This window comes from Equus caballus, chromosome 20 (assembly GCF_041296265.1).
Source record: "Equus caballus isolate H_3958 breed thoroughbred chromosome 20, TB-T2T, whole genome shotgun sequence".
Taxonomy (NCBI): Eukaryota; Metazoa; Chordata; class Mammalia; order Perissodactyla; family Equidae; genus Equus; species Equus caballus.
This window is the reverse complement of record NC_091703.1, coordinates 25,948,607-25,957,277: the sequence shown is the minus strand read 5'-3', so window position 1 is coordinate 25,957,277 and position 8,671 is coordinate 25,948,607. Positions and strand designations below refer to the sequence as shown.

The window sequence follows — 8,671 nt, the reverse complement described above, 5'->3', positions numbered from 1 at the left end:
ATGAGTTTTTTGGCATGATTCCAAGGTCTTGGTTTGGTGACTGAGGATGACAGTGCCACTGCTGGCTCAAGGGAGCCAGGAGGAAGAGCAAGGTGAGATAATGAAAGCAGCTCAGTAAATGTTGTGTTTGAGATGTCAGGAGGACATTCAGACAGACACATCAGGCAGATAGACACCCAGGCCTGGGCTTGAGAGAGAGTTGGGTTACCCACAGAAGGGAGGCCTCAGGCAAATAGTGAAGGTTGTTCAGGGAGCAGTCAGAGAGAGGGAGAGGAGCTCTGAGGAGACCTAAGATGCAATGGGAAGCAGTGTGGAAGGCGGGACCTGATGTGTAGAGCTGGATTTGCCCATGACAATCCAGTACAAGAGATGTCATATTATTAATTTTTCTAGACAAATTTAATTCTGGCCCAGGATCCCATTTGAGAGATTGTCAAGAAGCCCTCACCCAGTCACTTTGCATGGCTCCACGTTCCTCTGCTGGGGGAGCAGCACTCTCGAGGTTTACACAGTTTTGCAAACTTCTTTAGTTTCACAATATTGGTGCTAAGCACCTTAGCTGAGAAAGGAAAAATGTGTCAGCAGCCTTCTTTCTTCTTTTTTTTCCTGCCCATCTCCGTTGTTGCCCATCTTCTTCTGCAGGTATGAGAGGTGGATTTAGAGGGATGCAAATAAAACTTAAGTTCCAGAACCTGTTCCAAAGACCTGTATTTAATTTATATGCATAATTTTGTATATTTTCCTTAAAAAGGGCCCTAAAATTGTATAATCTTCAGGGCCTCAGAAGGCACAGTTTTTTCCCAGATACTGCATAATGTACACACCAAAGCCCCAGACCTGCTGATAAGGCCATGTGGTCTAGGCCTGGCATCTTGATTGCAGTGTGAACGTTACACAATTCCTCTGACGCCATTTTCATCAGAGCTATTTAGAGAGGGGTTCCCAATCTGGGGAAAGGGAGGAAACTTTTTGAGACACTACCTCCCTGAAGAACTATTGCTATTTGTTTATATTCTAAAGCATACAAGGTATATATACTGCTTAATGTATTGCCAGCTGCTGCAACAAACATCTCCCAAATTGTCAGGGGTTGAACCCAACAGTAACTGACTTCTTGCTCACGTGATCCTCAATGCAGTTGCTGCTGGCTGGCAGGCAGGTTTCACAAGTGCGACTCCTTTCATCTGACTCCCCATCCTGAGAGCACAGAGTCCTCTGCATGTAGCCAGAAAGAAGGAAGAGAAAGTGGCCACTTCCTTAAAGTTTCGGTTGTGAGAAGCACTCCTCTCTTCCACCCATATTCCACTCTTGAGAAACACACCCTGGACTCACCTATATGCAAGGGGGGCTGGGAAATGAATTCCCTGGCTGGACAACTGATTACCAGTGGTAACTCTATATTATGGGAGGTAAAAATATGAATTGTGGTAGACAGTTAGTTTTCTCAGCTTAAGTGGGGTAAGCTGGTAGTAAGACCACACATTCAGAGCAAATCCCACTTTCTGGTAACACTGGGAAGAGCAAATAAATGTTGCAGAAAATATCTTCTACTTTGTTTGTTTGTCTGTTTGTTTGTATGGGGCTTTCATTAGCCAAACGAGAGGCGCTCTCCAGAAATGTTACTCTCAGCTCCAGGGATGGTAATTTCTCCCTAACAGTCAGAGCACTTGTAAAGGCTGCTCCAGGCTCTGAGTGAAGCACATACCTTTAAACACTGTTTCTCTTTGTTTCAAAAATAGACTGTACCTCAGGCCAATTTGTGGAATTGGAGAAGTTCGACTTCAGGATATCCAGTCTCCACTTGGTACTCAGTTTCAGATGCCCAGGGCCTGCTCACTTTTTAACTCTATCCCTTATCAGACAACCTCCTGCAAGGCAAGGCCTTTACATATTTCATATTTGAATACTTGAAGTGATGGAGTTAGAGCCTGAAAGACAGGGGTAGGTGCCGAAAAAAAGGTTGAACAAAAAGAGAAAGAAAGAGAGAGAGAGAGAAATTATCATCATTATTGACCTTAAAAACTCATTTGCTGTACTTCTTTTCCATTGCATCTGAAGTCTTCTCTTTCTCATTGTGGAATAAAGGCTCTCTCCTTCCTTAAACAGACTCCAGGCAACAGGAAGCAGGTGGGAGTCTTCTGGTGCAAGGGAGTCTCCTCACCTCCGGATTATCCTTTATCCAAATCCTGCCCTGGGGTTAATCCTGTTTTCAACACTTTCCCTTTAGGGGAGGGAGAGCAAGAGCCTTTCCTCCTCCTGTTCCTTCCCCACCTTCATGCTTACCAAGATGATTAAGCTGCTCTGATGCACAAAATAGGGAACCTCAGGCCCAGCCAAAATAGCCCCTAACCAATCAGTGTCGAGAAGTTACCATTATTATCTTTTTAAAAAAAACAATAATGGAAATAACATTTACTCTGTACTGGGTATGTGTATTAGACAGGTTTCTACGGCAATCGTGCCTCAAAACAGACACTGAACATCTCAGGAAATTATGTCAACATTTACTTTTCTCCTTCATGGGTCTGCAGGGTGACTGGACTGCAGCTGGTCTGCGGTGGGCTCACCTGGGCTTGACTGACTAGATTGGATTCCAGGCTGGAGGTTGGGTTCTTGTCAACTTCAGAGGTTTCTTTATTCTGGGACCAGGAGCTACAAGACATGAGCTTCTCCAAGTCCTGGCAGATGGCAGAAGCGGAGGAGCCAAGTCAAACCACGCAAGCCTATTTAGAGCCTCTATTTCACTGACATTCCGCTATCCAAGCAAGTCACATGGCCAACCCCAAAGTCAATGAGGTGCGGCACTGCACAGAGTCATGGCTGACAACAGGAGAAGTGGGGACAGTGAGCCTATCCATCACAGGAGAGAGCTTTCACCACAAAAGTAACGTGTGCTAAACACACACACCAGAAATACACACACAGGCACATGCACACAAGCACACAGAACGTACATTATCCTACCGATAAAGGACACAATTGGAACACTTTTCTCCTAGTCTCCCACCATCCACCCAGATGCTCAAGCCAAAACCTCAAAGTCATCCTTGCTTCTATCCTCCTCTCACTCCCAGCACCTAATCCATCATCAAGTTCTATCTCCAAATAAGGCTGGAATCCACTACATTCTGCAATTCCATGGTAACCACCACAGTCCAAACCTACATCATCACCTCAGGCATAGCCAACTGCAATTGTTTCCTAACTGGTCTCCTTCTTCCACACTTGCTCCTGCCCCAGGGACCCACCACAGGATAGACACAACATGTACCCACAAGACGGCAGACACAGCATGCACCCACCACACAACAGACATATCATGTACCCACCACACAACTGATAGACTGAACTTTACCATGTTGGGCTCCTACCTATACCCTCCAATGGTCCTTGTAGTTCAAATAACATCCAAATTCCTTACCATACTCCAGAGCAGTGCTTCTCTAACTGTAATGGGATATCAGTCAACTGGGCAGGGATCTTATTAAAATGTAGACTGACTCAGTGAGTCTGGAGTGGGGCCTGAGATTTGGCATTTCCAGCGAGCTTGGTGCTTCTGATTCACTGACCCTAGTGGAACACCCTATCTGACCTGGTCCACCCCTTCCTTTCAACCACAACCTATCACAGGCCTTCTCTCTATTCCTCTCCCACAGAGAAGTCTTCCTGCTCTAAACACTTGGCTTCCTCTGCCTGGATGCTCCCCTCTTAGCTCTACATGTGGCTTACTCCCTCTTGTCGTTCATGTTCAACTCAACCATCACCTCCTCAAACAGGCTATTCCTGAGCTCCCAAGCCCCCAGCCCCATCTTACTTGGGAGTTTCTCAACCTCAGCACTGTTGACAGTGGGGAGCTGTCTTGTACATTGTAGGATGTTTAATAGCATCCCTGGGCTCTCCCCTCTAGATGCCAGTAGCATAACTTCCTCTCCCCATTTTTAGTAATAAAAAATGCCTCCAGATGTTGCCAAATGTTCCCTGGAGGGCCAATCATCTCCAATCCCCAGCTGAGAACCTCTGCTCTTTCTCGACCCTTTTATTTCCTTCATACCTCTGGCCTATTACGCTCTGTCATTATCTTGTTTACTTGTTTATCGTCATTCTAGAGCGTGAACTTCTGCATGCCTTGGTCACCTCTGTGCCCAGCACTTTGAACAGTATCTGACACATAGTAGGTGTTTGGCAAATATTTGTGGAATGGATCAATGAATGAACGTGTTTTTCTTCCAAATGAACTCTTAATGTTTTGTGGTCTGCCTTTTTATACTTAGCAATGTTCTAGGAAGACTTTCATGTCATTTATTTCAGTATATTTTAAACTTTTTATAATAAAAATTTTCAAACATACAGAGTAGAGAATATAACATAAGGAGTCCCTCATGTGTCCATCCCCAGCTTCCACAGCTTTAACATTTTGCCAGATGGAAAGTATTTTATTTCTTCATCCTCACTTCCCCCCCGAACCTACACCATATGATTTCATCCATAAAGATAAATCTACAATTGATAAGAATGTTTTTATATAACTGCAATGCCTTTATTATCCTAGTAAAAATTAATCATACTGCAATTTCTTTGAGTCATCTAAAGCTGGCCATATACCAATTTCCCCAATTATCTCAAAAATGTGTTTTTACAATTGGTTTGTTCAAATCAGGGTCCGAACAAGGTCAGATCATTGCCATTTAGTGCATGTCATAGTCAGTGGTGTTTGGGGGATGGGGATGAAAACTAGTTTTATTAACTGCTGTCTATTGGCTTATTCTTTCACAGGCACTGTGCTAGCATTTTATACAGGCGTTATCACATGTAATTCTGAAAGCATCACTTTTAAACTGTAAATGATAAACTCATTCTGCTGATAAGACACCGAGGCCCAGAGAAGCTGAGTCACCTGCCCCAGGTCACGGAGAGAGGAACATGTTGCTGAGATTTAAAGACAGAGGTCTTATCCCAAAGTTTCTGCTCCTGACCTTCATGCTGTTCTGAATCTGCACAATAATAGAGATAACGGTGGACAATTATTCAGGTTATAGATATTATAACACAAATAAACTATGAAGGAAAACATTTCGACTTTATGAATGAAAGTAATGCAGAAATGTGTTATGCCCCCTGCTGACTGTGAGCATGATGCAATGTGACAGTTGTATTTCCACTAGACTGTAAGCTCTATGCTTTTTTTTACTTTTTCTTTTTTATAATTTATTTTTATGGCAGTAACATTGGTTTGTAACATCATATAAGTTTGAGGTGTACATCATTGTATTTCAGTTTCTGTGTGGACTGCATCATGTTCACCACCCAAAGACTAATTACCATCCATCATCATACACCTGTGCCCTGTCACCCCTTTCACCCTCCTACCTCCTCCCTTCCTCTCTGGTAACCAGCAATCTGTTCTCTTTATCTATGTGTTTCTTTCTTTTTTTTTTTTAACTCTAAACTTAATTTCCAAAAATGATCAAGAGGAGAGTTCAAAAAGGATTTGTTGAGTGAATGTGTGTCATTAGATACATGTCAGATTAATTTATAGGTAAATTTTAGTTGAATCATAAACTGTGAGATTTAGAAAGAATTATAAAACTCGGCTAATTTAGTTGCCCACAAAGTGCAGAAACCCTCTAAACTACATCCTTCAGTGGCAGCCATGAGATTTCTGCTTAAACATTCCCCATATGGGGAACTCACTACCTCACAAAATGGACAAGGCTAATTGTGAGAAAGTTTTTTCTCCCACAGAGCAAAATCTGCCTCCATGTACCTTTCATTTTTGTTTGCAGTTCTCCTCTGTGGAGCAAATCAAAATTAATCCAATCCCTCAAACATTACAGCTCCAAATGTTTCAATTACAGTAATAAACTCTCTCAATTTCTCTTTGCATTGTTCACGTTTACAGAGCACTTGCTAAGGCCTACAATAACTCCTTTGTTCCTCACCAGAACCGTGTGAGGTGGGGGCCGTTGTCCCCATGTCACAGATGGGAGACTGCTCAAAACCCTCCCTGACCACTCCCCTTGCCCTGCCCCTCTTTCTCTCTCTTCATGATTAATTTTTCTCCATAACATTTAGGTCACCACCTGACATGCTATATATGTTACTGATTTATTTTCTGTCATCCTCGCACTAGCATGCCAACTCCCTGAGGGCAGTCTTCTTTTTAAATTACTTTATTGAGGTCATATTGGCTTACAACATAGTGTAATTTCAGGTGTACACTCTTATATATCAGTTTCTGCATATACTGCATTGTGCTCACCACCAATAGTCTAATTTTTGTCCGTCACCATATACGTGTGCCCTTTTGTTCCTTTCACCCACCTGCCACCCCCTTGCCCTCTGGTAACTACTAATCTGTTGTCTTTATCCATGTGTCTGCTCATCTTCTACATATGAGTGAAATCATACAGTGTATGTCTTTGTCTGTCTGGCTCATTTCGCTTAACATAATACCTTTAAGGTCCCTCCACGTTGTAGCAAATGGGACGATTTTGTCTTTTTTTAATGGTTGAGTAGTATTCCGTTGTATATATACCACATCTTCTTTATCCACTTACCCATTTATGGGTACTTGGGTTACTTCCACATCTTGGCTGTTGTGAATAATGCTGGAATGAACATAGGGATGCATAGATCTCTTTGTATTGTTGATTTTATGTTCTTTGGATAAATACCCAATAGTGGTATAGCTGGATCATATGGTGTTTCTATTTTTAATTTTTTGAGAAATCTCCATACTGTTTTCCATAGTGGCTGCACCAGTTTGCATTCCCACCAGCAGTATATGAGGGTTCCCTTTTCTCCACAGCCTCTCCAACATTTGTTATTCTTTGTCTTCTTAATTATGGCCATTCCGACAGGTGCGAGGTGATATCTCATTGTAGTTTTGATTGTCATTTCCCTAATACTTAGTGATGTGGAACATCTTTTCATGTGCCTGATGGCTATCTGTACATCTTCTCTGGAAAAATGTCTGTTCACATCCTCTGCCCATGGTTTGACCAGGTTGTTTGGTTTATTGTTGTTAAGTTGTATGAGTTTTTAAAATATTTTGGAAATTAACCCCTTGTTGGATATATGATTTGCAAACATTTTCTTATAGTTGGTGTGTTGTCTTTTCTTTTTGTTCATGGTTTCCTTTGCCTTGCAGAAGCTTTTTAGTCTGATGTAGTCCCATTTGTTTATTTTTTCCTTTTGTTTCCCTTGTCTGAGTAGACCAGGTATTGGAAAAGACTCTGCTCCACCCTGCTGCCTCTGTGTCTGAGCTGTGACATGAGGATTGCACCTTCTGATGTCATTCAGAATTCCCACCGAAATTGATTTAATAACTGCGAAACATAGTAAAGGTCCATTCACCTTGACATTCCCCAAATGTTTCTTTTCACTTCGTCATGTATAAAGTAAACGTATATTTTTTAATCCACAATGTTTCAGGTTGCAAATAAAATAAAATGTGTGTAGGAATCCTTATCCAACTGGGTTGTTATTGCTTGGAGAATATGAAAGAATATCTATAATATGTTGTAAAATGTAAAGTACCTACAAATGTCACCAACTGCTGTCCAGAAAGTTATTTTTTCACTCAGTAACCTGCCTTCTCCTCCTCTGCTCTTTCCACCTCTGATTCCTCCTTCCAGCCCTCCTACTCACCTCTTTCTCCTCCTTCCCCTTCCTTCCTCTCCTCCTTCCTCTTCCCTTTTCCTCCCACTTGTCCTCCTCCCTCTCCTCCTCCTTCTTCACCTCTCCTCTTCCCTCTCCCTCTCCTTCCCCCTCTGTCCTTTTCCTGCTCCTCCTCCTCCCACTTCTCAGGGGATAATCTTTAGGCTTCTCCGCCCCCTAGTGGCCACTGGGCGTCACTGCGTGCGCTGTGTGCCTGGGAAACAGGGAACCACTTCCCAACCTATATGGGAGAGGCCTACAAAGAGGGAGCCAAGGGCCATGCACAGACGTAGATTTCCCCCGCAAGGAAGTTATAACAGAATTAGAAGCTCCCCTGAATAAATTTGAATTCTGTAGGCCGGAAACACAGAAGTAAAATTTGTACATTTATTTGGAAGTAAACTGAGATTAATTTCAGTCCCCAATGTCCTTTTCTGGCTACTCCTAAGTCAGTGGGCTTTGTCTTAGTCAATTCAGGACTTCATCAATCGATTTTGAGGCTCCCTGTTTCCTCAATTGCATCTCAGTTTGGGGTGAAGAGAAGAGCTCTGTCTTGTCCAGGTTCAGGGAAGAGTCACCAGCTCTGCATTGTCACCTGTCCCCTTGGGAATCTGCTTCCACATCCTCGTGCCCTGGGTTCTCTGCATGGAACTACACACATCCTCACTTCTTTCCTCTGCATCCTGGCGAGGTGTCCTTGGGCCTCTGTGCCCCTCAGACATCCACACCCAGCAAGCCAACCAGGAACCTGTGGAGCTTGCCTTCCACCCTGTGGTTCAGCCTCAGTTCCTTCCCCCACAGCTGCGTCCCCCTCCGTTCCTACATCTTAGTTCTAATGTCATCTCAAACCTGTTTTTTTACTGTGATATAGTAAGAACTACATTTTATATCGTGAGTCGGGACACACATTCAAATTTATATATACTGTATGCTCTTATATTTCCATTCTGTTTTATTTGTTTTTTTTTAAATGTTGGTCACTACTCAATATACGGATTTCACAATCCATTGA

At 42.8% G+C, this 8,671-nt stretch overlaps 1 long non-coding RNA gene across 1 annotated transcript; it reads right to left on the bottom strand.

Moving 5' to 3' along the window:
• Positions 1-380: 380 nt before the first annotated feature.
• LOC138919419 (uncharacterized) lies at positions 381-3,071 on the bottom strand. Its single transcript, XR_011429582.1, has 5 exons — positions 2,965-3,071; positions 2,568-2,678; positions 1,747-1,928; positions 1,112-1,215; positions 381-636 (listed from the first exon to the last, which is right to left on the bottom strand). It is a non-coding gene; the product is annotated as an uncharacterized lncRNA (long non-coding RNA).
• Positions 3,072-8,671: the final 5,600 nt, after the last annotated feature.